Source organism: Cupressus sempervirens, chromosome 7, assembly GCF_028749045.1.
Source record: "Cupressus sempervirens isolate cs-2001-9-10 chromosome 7, ASM2874904v1, whole genome shotgun sequence".
NCBI lineage: Eukaryota > Viridiplantae > Streptophyta > Pinopsida > Cupressales > Cupressaceae > Cupressus > Cupressus sempervirens.
The window spans coordinates 189,745,893-189,761,672 of record NC_143124.1 but is presented as its reverse complement, the minus strand read 5'-3'; positions in this window follow the sequence as shown (position 1 = coordinate 189,761,672).

Genomic DNA, 15,780 nt, shown 5'->3' with positions numbered 1-15,780 from the left:
TGAGTTCATTTTTAGTTCAATATTAGTTCAAGGATATTTGAGGAAGTTAATTGATAATAAGTGTTATAAAAAGGTTGAATAATTTATTGATATAATAAGAAATTATCGATAATTCATTAAGTCATTTATTTGGGTGCCTAATTTTTATATTGTTTAAGCATTTATTTGATCATTTGTTTAGGCACTTATCTTTGTCTAACTTGTGATTTTAGTCGATGACCAAATTAGTTATTTATTTAGCCAGTTATACTTACAAATTGTAAAACATTACTAGAATTTGATCACGTTTAGTCACGTGACTTGAAATTTTTGTCATATATTACTTGTTGGGGTTGATTATAATACAAAACTAAATTCTTGGAGTTTAAATAATAAATAAGGATGCCTAGTTTCTAGTTTACTTTTAATACTAGTATTTTAGGATTCAAACAATTTTATATATGAATGTGATTTTCTTTGTTCTATGATAAGGCCACTTTTATTACTAGAGAATTTCTTCGATCAAACCATTTGTGTTCTTTAAGTTAAAAATATTATTTTCCTTGACTCAAAATAAATTTATAATATCTCTTCTATTTGGTAAACATATAGAATCATGGGGTTATTGATTTTTAGCAAAGATAAAAGAAAACAAGAAGTCGTCGCAAGAGAGGTTCCTTCATTGAATTAGATTCTAGATTTTAGTTTTTCACATTAACTAGAGCTTTACATTCAGCTATGCTAGTTATAGAAAGGATAGAAAATGGGTCTAGATTTTGTATTTAAATTTTCATACAAATTTAAAATAATTGAGGATTAAATCAAATTATGCAAAAGAAGTCCAGATAGACTTAGATAAGGTTTATATACTAGCTTTTGGTTATAGAGCACACCACGCATAGATTTATCATTGCATAAGGAACAATTGGCATAAATGGATCTTAAAATGAAAGGGTGAATTGTAACATCTCCAATTTTCACCATTACATTTTGCCTCTACTTTGTCTTGCATGTAGAATTTATTATAAAAATGTTGTCAAAGTAAGATTTAAAAAAATAAATTTTTTTAAAAAAAAATTTAGATGCATAATATGTATATTGGTAGATGTTATCTAAAGGCCTTCTTTTCAAAGCATAAAGTGTATAATAAAATTATTAAACAAGTTGTATGCAATATATACTATAATAAACAAGCATAAATAAATCTAAATATCTAAAATTTATTTCAAAATACAATAGGATATTCCTTTAGGGTAGCCAATAAGGCATGTTAAGGTGAAATTGGCAAAATAAAAGTTTGGCTCAATGAAAGTAGAATATCATTATGGGGAGCAAAGTAGTATGAAGAGGTAGCTATTTGATATTTCACATGTTTGTTGATAGGTTATTACTTGTAGTACAATGGTTTGACTTGGAATTGAATGATATCCCCAACATATATAGCCTTCACTTGTACATATAAGAGTTTCTCAAAGAAGGTTTATGCATAGGTGATGAACACACGTATTTGCCTAAGTATTGTTGGGAGCTTGTCCTTGTCCCAAATGTACTACTCAATATTTCCTAATGTTTGGATATAATAGTAGTACATTTTCTCAGGGTTAGCTCCCAACTATCCTTGGGAAAATTTGTCTAGTTGTCACCGGTGCATATACCTTCTCTGATAAACTCTTATATGCATAGGTGAAGGGTGTATATTTTTAGGATATTCAAAAAATTTCTAGGAGTTCCTTGGATGTTAGATTCCTTGGTATTTTTCTAATAGGGTATTTCTTAGCTATTTTGATTGGAATTCTTTTAGTATTTTAGCTATTTTTGTTTCCTCGCTTATTGATTACATTTTGATCTTGCCTGTAGGGGTCCAAATTGCAATGTCCACCAGGGGACCTAAAACATTAAAAACCTATAGGCATCTCTAACATACATGTATACCTATTCTAGAAGTTGTCTTTATTCCAGCTCTACCTTCTATCCATGCACATGGATTGAGGTTTCAATTGTCCCTTATATGCTTCCTCAAAAGTACCATGTGTGTGTTTTTGATAGTGGAAGCAAAATCACTTGAGAAAGACCATCATTGATTTTACATTGTTAACAAAGCCTTCCTTCTACCATGTTACAGTAAGGTTCTGAGTTGCTTGATATTTTGTAACTTGGAGAAGATATGTTCAATATTGAGTTGGGGCCTCCTAAATTTCTCAAAAGTATTTTGTTGAGGTAGTTAACAATTGAAATATCATAACCATGAGTCATTAGTATACTATATGAAAATAAAATTATTTGTAATATTTATTTTGAAGAGGAGAGTACAAAGACCATCTCTATGGTAAAAAAACATGTTATTTATGTTATTTGAAGAAACTTTGCACAAATGTCTACCTTAATTATTTTAAGAGGTCTTGATTTCATTACATGTTATCAAAAAATGTATTTGATGAAAAGGCTTTATAATAATTAAAGAGAATAAAATTGGTAGTTGTAAAGTTAGCCTACTATATGTCTCAAAATGGGAGATTTGGAACATGGTATTGACATCCATCAAAGCATTATAGGAATTAGCATTTTTTCATATGTTATCACACTCTCATCTTACCCTTCTTTCACTTTGAAATGTTCACAAGGTAACGATAGAGAAACACAAAGTCACAATTGTTGTCTCTATCATAGAGTTATTGTCAATCGTGCAATGATTACTATAATTGTCAAATGGAGATTAATATTATTGTTCCAACACACCTTAATAATTAGTAAAGTTTTCTGGCACTTATTTCAACCAAGTAAAATCAATTCAACATTAGTATTATCAAATAATAACCAAAACATTAAAATCACAGTCACAGTTACTACTTTTTCTCCAATTTCTCATGCCAAGACATTAGATACATTCTTTAATATACAACCATTCAACATGATACCAAAATAATTTTAATGTGTAATGAACCTACTACCAAAGACTAAAAATGAAGAATTTTTGGATGGTTGAATTCAATGTCACCAATCAATTTTGTATGAAAATCGTGAACCATGAGGGTTTGGTAGTGGTTTTAACAAATTTTATCTGATCTGCTCCTTCAAGACATAAAATAGTATGATATTATTTCTTTTGAATAGTAATACATTATTTTACATTATTCAATCTAATTTGTAATGCAAAAAACTTCCAAATAAATTGTAGAATATTTTAGTGCATGAAAACCCATATCTAAATCCCAAATATGGGCATAGGATCTCAACTCTAAAGCCCTTTTCTCTCGAGCCCTAGTTTCTAGGCCTTATGGCTTGAAATTGTTGTTTAGCCTTGTAGGCTCACAACCTTGAAACCCATGATAGATTTTTCTCTCCCATAACCATTGGTATCATACTTGTTTTCCACTGAAGCTCCATTCTCCACATCTCCTAAAATGACCCGTGTTATGTTCTTGGTCAATCGGAACCTCAAAAATAGAGATAACAATCCTTGCATGTGGCTATTGTATCTTAGATTAATAAAGAGCATCAAGAACTTTGCCATGCATGTCACTTATGTATACAAACCTTCCTTTCTACCAAGTACCAGGAAGTTTCATTATGGGTATTAAGAGAAAACAATATGTACATACAAACCCTTATCACGGTTTAGGGTAAACAATAGGTAAAGAATAAGCTAAAACTAACTAATTTACCTTATCATATTTGAACAAAACATTAATTTCCTTCATTTAAGAACAAAGATAAAACTTTAAAAGAATGGATTTAGTCACTTATTGTCATCCTACAATGAAATAAGGAAAAATGCTTGTTGACTATGCATAAATTCACATCAAAAAGTCTATATTAGCCACTCCAAATTTGTACATAGCATATCAACCCTCTCTAGGTGGAAGATAACTATTATATATCCATTAAATTGACCTTACAACTCCACCTACCTATTTTGAATCCAAATAGAGCTCTAGCTATTGAGCTTCAAAAATTTTGCAAGAAAAAATGCAAAAAAGTTGCATGACAACTTTTATTGCAATTTTTACATTTTTTCCAAAACCTTAACACAAATACTTCACAATGGCTACCCAACTATACCAAAACATACAAAGGGTTTATTAAAATTTAAAATGATTATTTTTGGTCATCTCCCAATGTTTGACCAATTGTTGACCACCCTTTGACTTTGCTTGTAATCTTAACATAACATGAAAACAAATTGCCTAAATGCATAAAAAGAATGACTCAACTAACTTGTGTCATCTTGGACACTTATTAACCTTCAATATTCTCCTCCTTGGTGTTTGACCACCTTATTCAGGACCTAGGGCCCTTGGACCATTTTTGCATGTAATTTGTCTAAGATGATTATTTATGGATCAATGGAAATTTGGGTAGTTTTGTTCATTTCTTGTAGTTTTTGTGATGTTAACTACACATCATGAATTACTCATAGTCTTATAGATGATTTTTTATGAAAATCATGAGCAACTACTATATAAAGAGGCAATTCTTCATGCAAACAATAGACTAGGTTTTGGAGGAGTGGAACACTTGATGAAGATGACATTTGTTTTCCTTATAAGACATTAGCATTAGTTATGTTGGTTATTGAAGAAGGGAGCACATATATTTTATGCTCTGGGTTATGACAAAAATATACTATGCAGTGTCTGCAATCATTGGTACCATATTGTATTTGGCATATGCTAATCCAACATGCACACTGTGTTGTGCATGTGTTTAATTCATGGTATGGATTTCTTTTTATTGTTGGTTTTGATCATTCATCCTTTATGTTTCATTGGACATCAAAGATGGTCTCAAGAAAACTTTGACTCATAATTGCTAGTTTACATCAAAATGGATTTTATTTCATGAAATTGCAATTTGACTAGTAGTTAAAAATGCATTCTTTATGTGGTTATCCTTTGTATACACAATATGGCTTTCAATGACAATTTTTTTGCCATGAAAATTGGTATTAACTATCTATTGGACTCTTTTAGTGATTTTCTACATGCCTTGGTATTTTTTAATTTGCAAAAATAAAATGTGGATGTGGTTGCATACCAACCATCTACTCAAGAGATGACATATCCATAATAGAAGCAGTAGCTTAGGAATTTGAATAAGAGGAGGGGGTGTCAGAAGAATCTTTGAATATCTTCTTGTCTTTCTTGATGAACACAATGATTATGTTCCATACTCTAGTGTCATTTCAGAGAAAAATCAAAATTATGTTCCTTTTTCTTTAGTGTGTTGTAGCCAAAATAATAGAACATCCTGTGGTTTTGACAAGGAATCTTCCAATTAGGTTGGCTTGGTATTTTTACTATTCAAATTGCTTGCTTACATGTTTTTTTCTTTTTTCTTTTCATTCTAGATTATGAACAGAGTATATTATGAATGTTAGTACTAAGAAACCTCTTGATTGTAATTCAACCTTTTGCTATTTATTGCTTCTTCTCTACAATAAGCTTATTATTGAGCCATTGAATGGCCACAATAGAGTTCTCAAGTGGGAACTTGCATTTTCTATTCTATGTGCAGGAAAAGCATCGTGAAAAGATTCCTTATAGGGTAGATGGTATAAAGGCAGCTCAAGACATCATAATTGTACTGATCAAGTTTTAATTTGATTCTTTGAAATTTATATTGATGATCTTTTTTGGTAAATAAGCTTGATGCTGTGCAGGTTGAAGGGAAAATAGATAAACATTCCATGGAAGAAGCTATGTATAAAAATTGTATTACTGTACCCGATGGTACTCCATCCAAGGTTTCATTAAAAGATTTACCACTTCCAAGATAGGTTTGTCGTACCATGTAATCCGATTGAATACTAAATATTTGATAACATATATTTATATTCATCTACTAATAGGTCAACATAGGAAGTGTTTTCATAATTATTTCTATCTAAGATTGCTAAGATAATGACTTTTTCTTCAATAAATTCAATTACAACTAAGTGTTATATATAATTTATTTGGTATTAAATTTCAATTTTTTAACTAATCAGTGTTTATAGTTGTTTATATTCATCCCTCAACATGGGCTTTAATGTTGTCATGTCATATCATAGTCATTATCTTATCAGAATATTTAGAAGAAATTTTGAAGGAAACAAATAAGGATGCAAAAGTTGGGATATGTAGGACCATGATTGGCCTGCAACCTATACTGCCTAGCTTTTGACACTATTTTCTTGTTCATTGGATTGTGTTCTTCCTTTTGAAGCTGCCCTTAAACTAATTTTATGTAACCATATCCTTTTGATCTTCTACTACCATTGTTATGCATCACCTCAAAAAGTTGCTAACAACCATATGATTATATCTTTATTCTTCACTTATCCACTATGATTGTTGCACACATAGATACTAATTAAGTTTGTCATGCTTTATGACTTTCGTTGTCAGTATGCTCTAGGATATTTATGGCTTCTTTTGATTAGGTTTATTAGTAATATATTAAGATGCAAATGCTCACGATATTAAATGTTTAAGTCAATAGGTAATTTGACTATTTGTTCTCCCTTGATGCTGCTTAAGATGTGCTAAGAAGGTCCATTGATACTTAACTAGCTTTTGGTAGTATTCTTGTTCATTGGAATAGGTAATATTTTTCTGAGTTCACTTGTTGCTTAAGATGTGCTAAGAAGCCCCATTGATATAGAAAATCAAGATAAAAATTAAAATACTAACCCTATTCGCATAATTGTAATGAGGAATGATCAATTTGTTTCTACCTTAGGACTTCTGCACTTATTGGAGTCTAAATGTAGAGCATGTGGCATTTTGCAGAGAACAAGAAGAGACATATACCAACTTCTCTTGCAGTCAAAAAATTCTTGTTAGAAATTCTGCACTTATTGGAGTCTAAACGTAGAGCATGTGGCATTTTGCAGAGAACAGGAAGAGACATATACCAACTTCTCCTGCAGTCAAAAAATGAAGCACTTATAGAAGGATTAACAATCCCCAAATTGTTCCCCGATCTTATTACTAATATGAACGTGAATCCATATGATGCCAAGACATTCATTTTGAAGATGAAAGCAATGATATGTTTTAAATTATTCTATGTTATTTTTGGAGGCTTTTACATGCACTTTATTTGCCATTTTTTTGTTCTTTTATACATTCTAATAATATCATTAATGACTGGGATATATTGACATTAATGATTGGGAAATGTTCTATATTCTATTTGAGGAGAGAGATTCCCTTTGAACCTTCACTATTTGGAGTGCCATTCTTCTCCATCAATTCACTAAATACTTATAGTTTGAAAAGCAATTGTAGACTCATGTTGTCATTTCTGCACACGATTCAATACCAAAAAAGCTTTCCTATACCACCACAACACCCACAACATGAATAAGAAGAAGCCCATTCTCAAACCCATAACCATTTTCATCTCTATTTTTTACCACCACCATAGTTGGACATTCCACAGATTAACACCTCAACCACCAATTTTATTTGGCCTTTCATCAACCAAAAATCTTCAACAATCATCACTATCACTCTCTCCTAACATAATTCCCCAACATTCTTCATCCCAATTGGCATTTTGTCACGCCCTTTCACCTCTACTATATATATATATATTTTAAATCAAATGAGTTTGGTTGAAATTTCAACCAATCTTTGTCGACATTTCTACCAAGTTTAGATTTCAATTTCAATCAATCTTTTGGTCATGAGTATGCCATTGCAATTGTTGATAGACCAAAATTGGTCAAACTTTTGACCACATTTTGGTGTCTAGTTCAATTAATATTGGTCAAAAGTTCAACCAATTCTTTGGTCATGATTATGGCTTCCTAGTCATTGATAGACTAGAGTTGGTCAAACTTTTGACAACACTTTAGTGGCCATTTCGACAAAGTTTGGTTGAAATTTCAACCAATTGCCACCAATAATGCCCATACCAAATATAGCCTATTTCAACCAAGTATTTGGTCAAACTTCTGGCCAATTAGAGGGTTTGTCTAAATTTCAATGAAAAAATTATGACACACCATTTGGTCATAGATTCGACCAACATGGGTCAAAATTTTGACCAATTTTCATTGAAAAATGGGTCAAAATTTACTAGTTTGAGTATGTGAACTTGTATGAGAAATCTAGTGATCTTGATATTGAATGTCTTTTGATCAGAGAAGTATTTGTTGCATTTTACACACAATGAGTGAAAAAAGTGACTGTATCTAGAAAATAAGTTGTTCTTGGATAGTGTTGAGTTGCATCAATATTATTCAATGAGGATAGTATGAAGACTATTTGGACAAGGTCCTTCTATCTTCGCATCAACTGCTAACAAGGCTAGTACAACTACTAATAGGGTTGGAATCTCCACCAGGGTTTTCGCAATGATCAAGGGGTTCCCTAGTTAACAAACTCTGGTGTTCTTGTGTATGGTAATCTTTATATAGTTGGTACATCTATTGTTTACACATTTGCATTTAATAAAGATATTGAGAGTTGTTTTAATTGCATATCTGATTAACATTTAGAGTAAATTTACAGACCCTCATTAGTAACCTTGGAAAAGATGGTCAAAATGTTAAAATAAGATTTAAAGAGAGTGTGGTAGTTTGAAAAGTTTTAGGTGAAAGTCCAAATTCCACCCTATGATATGGTTTAACAAAATTGTTATGTGTTTGACACCATGATAAAGCTATATGAGACAATTTGTGGTGATTTTTCTCGTATCTATAATATCTATACCCTTGTGAGGTGATGATCTCATAATTTAAACTCAAAATGGTGGTGTATAAATCCATTATGGTGGATAGTACATGTGGTAGTATCTGGGAACATGCCACAATGGTAGATATCATAGATGAATTATCAATAATAATTCATATGGTTATATTCTAGGAAATTATGGTAAATAGGTTAAAATCCTTTAAGGTTGATGGTGCATACAATAATATCCAAGTTGTTCCTTAAAGGTAGATATGTAAACACTTAAAAGGGATAATGTATACATCAATACATAAGTTATCCCCTAAAGGTAAATATATGAAATCCTTTAGCATGGATGGTGCATACAATGATTTTATAGTTATGACTTAACAGTAAATATCTTAAATCCTTTAAGATGGATAGAGCATATAAAGATACCAAATTTGTGCCCTAAACATAAAATTTTTACACCCATTTTGGAGCATAGTGTATATGGTGGTACCGAAGGACATAGTGGGAGGTATTGTAAAATCCTTCACCATGAATATCACATGGTGTTATTCAAAAAAATGGTGTAAAGGTGAAAACATATTCTAGTCAACAATTATGAACATTATGTAATTGGATGTATCATATTGAGATATCTAAAAGTCACTGTGATATTGAGATATCTAAAAGTCATTGTGATATTTATGTTAAACCTTGGTATAATATAAAGTTTTAGCTCTACAACTTTCCTACCTACTGGAATTTTCTAAATTCTTCTTCAATGATATCCAAGGTTGGATATGACCACCTTGATGAGTATGATGTAGGTATACCTCCAAAGGATATGACCAAGCCCCCATCAAATACAACACAATAGAATTATAACAAGATACAATTGCAATAAAATACTTATAAACAATAGATATTCATATGCAATACTAAATATTGATTGATAAGACAACTTGGATACAAAATGGTCTGCAAAATGTCATGATATAAGGCCTTTTCAATTAGGACTGATTACATTCTAGATTATAGACCAAAAGTTTATACTCTTGAGCATTGTATAAGTATCTCCTTCACCCCCATTGAATCATGATCCTTGTAATACTCAAGGACATGACATATAGGACACATAGGTTGGCTTTGAGTTCACAATATCTAATAATAGGAAAAATGTTATAGAATGTACAAATGACCCTTAGATAATAAATGACTAGATACATAGTACATTACATAATATTATGCGGCCTTAAGTATTGGTCAATACATTAGCCAATGGAATAGATCCCAGAGCACACAAGATAACTCCTAAATATAATATCTCACTGAATTAAATACCAAATATGATATAGAAGAACTTAGGAAATCAATACCCAAGAGGATGAGGCATAGATTCTCCAAGTTTTTAGATTAAATTCTACACACTTAGTATAATGATTCATGATAGGTAAACCCTATTAAGCCATGTTTGCAGAATCTAGAAAGAACAAAAAAAGTGTTTTCCAACTTAAGCTATTAGATAAATAACTATAAAATAGAAAATAGTAAATATATTTTATGGTTATGCCTACTATATTCCATCATCTCATTAGACAATTTATTTTCTTTACCTCTTATCTTAATTATAGGATTAGATAACTTCAATCTAGTCTCTCCTTCATCAGTATGAACTTTTTAACCATAGAAGTTACTATCTTCAAACTAAAAGTATTCAGAACACTAGGGTTCTTTTCTTTGATAAAATTTTCATACTTCAATTGAATACAAAATAATTCCTTCCATCTTTATCAAACGTAATAGTATTCTTTTTGCAATCATGCATATCTCCTCTCTCAAATTGCCAAGGTCTTTGAAGTAAAACATGACAAGAACTCATTGTTCTCTAACGAACACTTAATGATAATCTTGAAACAACATGATACCTTAAGGAGTAGTATGTTTCAATCTTTACAAATCAAGTTTCCTAACCTTTTCTTCATAAAATAGATGATTAGTACCACTTCCATCCATTATAAATTGAACAATTACTTGTAGACTTTAAAATAGTTTAGAATAAGTTCCTTCTTTGTATTGGTTCAACATCGTGGTTTGTTAACATTATTGTTCTCATGAAAAGAGATTCTCTATCTTTTGGTGAAGCAAAATCAACATCACAAGATTCCAATTTATATTCTTCTTATACTACCAAGTTTTGTTTATCAATTTCAACAATAGAACACTCAAAAGCTTAATGTCCATCCTTACCACATTTAAAATAAGTACCTCTAAATACAAACTTCTTTTAGGAATAATGAGACTGAAATAACAATTACATGCAAATATAATAAATATTAGAAAATAATAAATCACACAAAAGAGAACACAAGGCACAAAGATTTAGCATGGTTCATTGAATCCATACCCTACATCCACCAAACAACGAGCCCAACATTCTTATTATCTAGTGATTATAACTTGATTACAATATATTATCTCAAACAACACAATACAATTAGATAGGAAGCTACAATCACATCATATATTATGAAATCCCTAATCCTAATCCATTTTATATAAACTTTTTTTTGATTAGGGCTAGAATAAGCTGACCAATAGAAAAATGGAAATTTTGACACTTTTTACAATAGTAAAATAATTTTTCACTCTGTATGAGTTGGCCCTCGACCCTGCCCTATAATAGACCCTCTTAGGAGTTTCTTCTTTTCAAAGTTTAGATTTTAAATCATCTTTGCAATGATCTCATTTTCATTAAAAATAAGGGCAAGAAATTGTTGTCAGAAACTTTAAGTAACAAATAAGAAGGTTAATCATTGTTTTATTTTCAAACATTTTATTCTAGGGTTTTTGTTTTGATTATAAGGGAATAGTCCTATTAAAATTGTTATATCCTAATCTTTTCATGATTTATGTTTCATTTTTCATGAATTGATTATGATAGATTCTTCAAAATTTTAATTCTCACTATAATTTTTGCCTACGCTAGACCCTTAGTGTAGACTAATTTTATGACCATCGAATCTGAGTTGAATCAAGGGTCATCACATTTTTGCTAAAATAAAGTGCATGATTTTTTAATCTATAGTGGCAATGCAACATGACGCCACATATCTAGTAGGGCCATCAACTTGCAACAGTTGAAAGTTGATAAGGGTTGTTAGGTATCCATTAGATCAAAGGTTATCACTTTATCACTGAAAGAAGATGAGAGAACTTTACTTATAGAGACGTAGTGATGGTAATAAATGTGTACATAGTGGGACCCTAGGCACTGATGAACTTCATAAAGAAGATGACACTAATGGACACTTGTCAAAATCTAATTTGACCATGGCTAGGAGAAATTTTGGTTTTAAGATTTGCGTAAGCTGCTGATTTGGTCAAAGATCAATGATTGTTGTATTATCACCATGGAAAGATACATGTTGTTTATGAAATGTAAGAAAGTGACATAGCACCACATGTCCTGGTGAACTATATGAGGAAAATTAGACATGATTCCTCTTAGCTGTCAGATAAAAAGTCAATTCATGGTCATCTTATTATCGCTATGGAAAAGTGCAAGGCCATTATCCAATGTGACAACACAACAACGTGATGCATGTCCCCAGTGGGACTAGTTATATGAAATCTCAACAAGATGTCCCAACCATTGGATTAGAAATAGATCAAAGGATCTTGCTATATCAATAAATAAAGATGAATAGTTTTTAGCCATGGGTAAAAGTACAAAGTTGTGTCACCTTTCATGCTAACTTATGAGAACAATTGAATTTGAGTATTTCTATCTATAAATCAATTTTGTTCAAATATATAATCTAAATAAATTCATTCTAGCTAAGTTATATATGTTTTCACACTTTAATTCCAATTGGAAATGAATATCAAATGCATGTTTTATACTAGCTTGTGTCCAATTACTAAAGAAATAAAATTATTTTAGAAAATTAAAGTTTTAATAACTCTTACTATTTTTAATGATATATTTTTAATAACATGTAAAAACCATTTTATAGAGCTTGAAGTCATGAGTATTCTCATATAGAGTTTATAGTATTTTAATTAGATATAGTATATTGTAATTAATAAATAGTAAATCATATTAAAAAAATAGTAAATCATATGAAAAAATTAAAAAGCATATGAAATTCTAGAGGAGAGAATCCTCTTATAGAATGTAGAATTTTTCTTTTGGTTAGAATAGATTTTTTTGAAAAATGTGGTGGGAGATGAAAACTATCAATTTTAGGTGAGTTGAAATTTGAATTTTTATAAAAGAGAAAATATAGGTTAATTTTAATTTTAATTTTTTTTGATTCATTTAGCTATATATGTCATCTATAACATAATCAGAGATCAAAGGGAAAAAGAAAATTAGTTCCATGTAGTTTTGTGGTGGGAATTAGACCCCTAATTTTCAAAAAAAATTAGCAATTGAAAAATCATCCTAAGAAATTAGGAAAATATATCAATTCTTATTCCAAATAATCATTTAAAATAGTAACATTAAACTTCATCCATTTCTACAAATTTCATTAGTTTACTTCATTTTCAAATTTTAAATAATAATACCGGTTTTATGCCATTGAAGTTGAATAGTTATACTTTTGTTAGCCCTTTACCTTATAAAAGGGTGACACATGTTTGTGCTTTTACCCCCATAGTGACTATGCAATGTGATTCCATGTATTATGGGTGGGCCGTCTACGAAGAATATTGAAGGAAATAAGTTTAATTTGTTTTGTTTGATGAAAAAAAGATCTGCGAGTATCACTTTGTCATTATTGAAACATGTAAGTTTTTAAACCATAGCAACAAAGAGATAAGCCATCACATGTTCTTGGTTTTAGGCTAATACAATGAGGCATTAAACAAGGTGAGTTATTTTCCAGTTGGTAATGTATGATTGGTTTGACTTCCACATCAATAGGTAGAAAGATGATTAAGAGATTAAATTCAATTGCGGTTGTTAGATGTGTTATGAATCAACTATATATTTCAAATTCACCTCCAATGAATGCATACTTGTTCTCTATAAAATATTAATGACAAATTAACTTTCGTTGCGTGCATGTAATCCAAAAATATAACGCACACATCGCATTCTATTATGCAAATGAATGATTGAATACCAAAGCAGAGCGAAAATAGAAAAGAGTTTTGTGCCAAGAGATTGTGAATTGTTGTGATGAGGAAATAGTGAAAATATTTCAATAAGTTCTTGCCCCTCTAGATAAAGAAATTTCTCTGTACTGAATTTCTTGTTATTGTGAAGATGCCTCCTAGAAGGGATTTTGCTAGAAAGGTAGATTATCAACATATAAATGTTCATGATGATTTTCTTGACCAATTGAGTGCTTCAACTAATGAAATGAATAAGACTAAAGAGTTAATTCCTTAAACCCCTAGACTAAAAGTTTATTAGGGTTTATATGATAAGGGAAACTTATCAAGGGATGGGGTGAAAATTGATCCAGAGAGAGTTTCAACTATTGATAAAGTTACTAAGCCTAAGAATTTTAAAGGAATCTAGTCATTTTGTGGCCAAGTTAATTTCTTGAGGAGATTTAAACAACAAATTTTGTAAAGATTAGTAGCCCAATATCCAAGATGCTAAAAACTAGAGTAGTAGTCAAATGGGATGGAGAACCTTAAATTACATTTCAAGATATAAAAATTACAAATCAAGAATGTTCCTGTGCTCAGGACTCTTGACTATGCCAAACCTATGCATATTTTTTCATTTACTTCTTTCCATACAACTGTAATAGTATTGCTTCAGAAAAATGAAGAGGGTTTTGAACAACCCATTCAATTATTTAGTAAGTCACTTCAAGCTGGAGAGCTAAAGTTGGACATAAGTGAGAAGTGAGATTATGCTCTTGTAAAGGAAGTTAAATCTTTTAGATGTTATTTAGTTGGTGCCACTCTTATAGAATTTTTTCTAAGTTTTGTTGTAAAAGAAATATTTCTCAACCTAGATGCCAACCAAATTAATCTTGTAGATAAAGATAATCAGCCTTGTACTTGTGATATAGATGAATGTGAATGGTACAAGAATTCGATTCATTACTTGATGCATATAGATACTCCACATAGAATGAATAATAATGACAATAGATTATTAAAACTGCAAGCAATAAGGTACATTATTATAGATGGTAAACTCTGGTGGAGAAATCTTGAAGGAGTGTTACTCAAATGTGTGGATCAAGGAGAATCAACTAAGATCCTAAATAAAATGCATAGTGGAGTCTATTGAGGAAATTACATGGCTAAGACAAAAAACCACAAAGTAATGAGGGTTAGGTTCTGGTGGCCAAATTTATTCATAGATTCCCATCATTCGGTTAGGAAGTGTGACCCTTGTTAGAGGTTTGCTGGCAAATTAAAATTTTCTTGGAACACTTGATTAAGTCCAATAGAGGTTCAGGCACCTTTTCAACTATGGGGTATTTATTTTATATGAGAGATAGAAAATAAATCAAGTAGTGGTTATTCATGGATCCTTGTAGGTAGTAATTATTTCACAAAATGGGTAGAGGCTATCCCAACTAGACAAGAAACTAGTAAAGTTGTGAATGATTTTTTGCTAAGTAACATAATTACAAGGTTTGGATTCTTAGAGGAAATTGTGATAGATAATGCACTATGTTTCAGATATGATGAATTTATAGAATTCTATGCCAAATATGCTATTACAAGGTATACTTCTAGGTAAACACACAAACCTATGTCACCCTTTTGTAAAGGAAATGGGTAGAAATGGATGAAGTTTAGGAATATAATTTTTCATAATTATTTAGAATAAGAATTGATATATTTTCTTAATTTTTATAGCTAACTTTTTAGTTGCTGAAAAATGCTGAAAATGAGGGGTCTAGTTTCCAGCAAAAAACTATATGGAAATAAAATTATTTCCCTTTGATCTCAAACTATGTCATAGATAACATATATAGTTAGAACAATAAAAAATAAAAATTGTCTTTAGACCTATATTGTCTCTTTTCTGATGATTCAAATTTCAACTCACCTGAAATCGATAGTTTTCATCTCCCACCACATTTTTCAAAGAAAATCTATTCTAACCAAAAAGAAACATTATACATTCTAGAAGAGGACTCTCTCCTCTAGAACATCATATTATTTT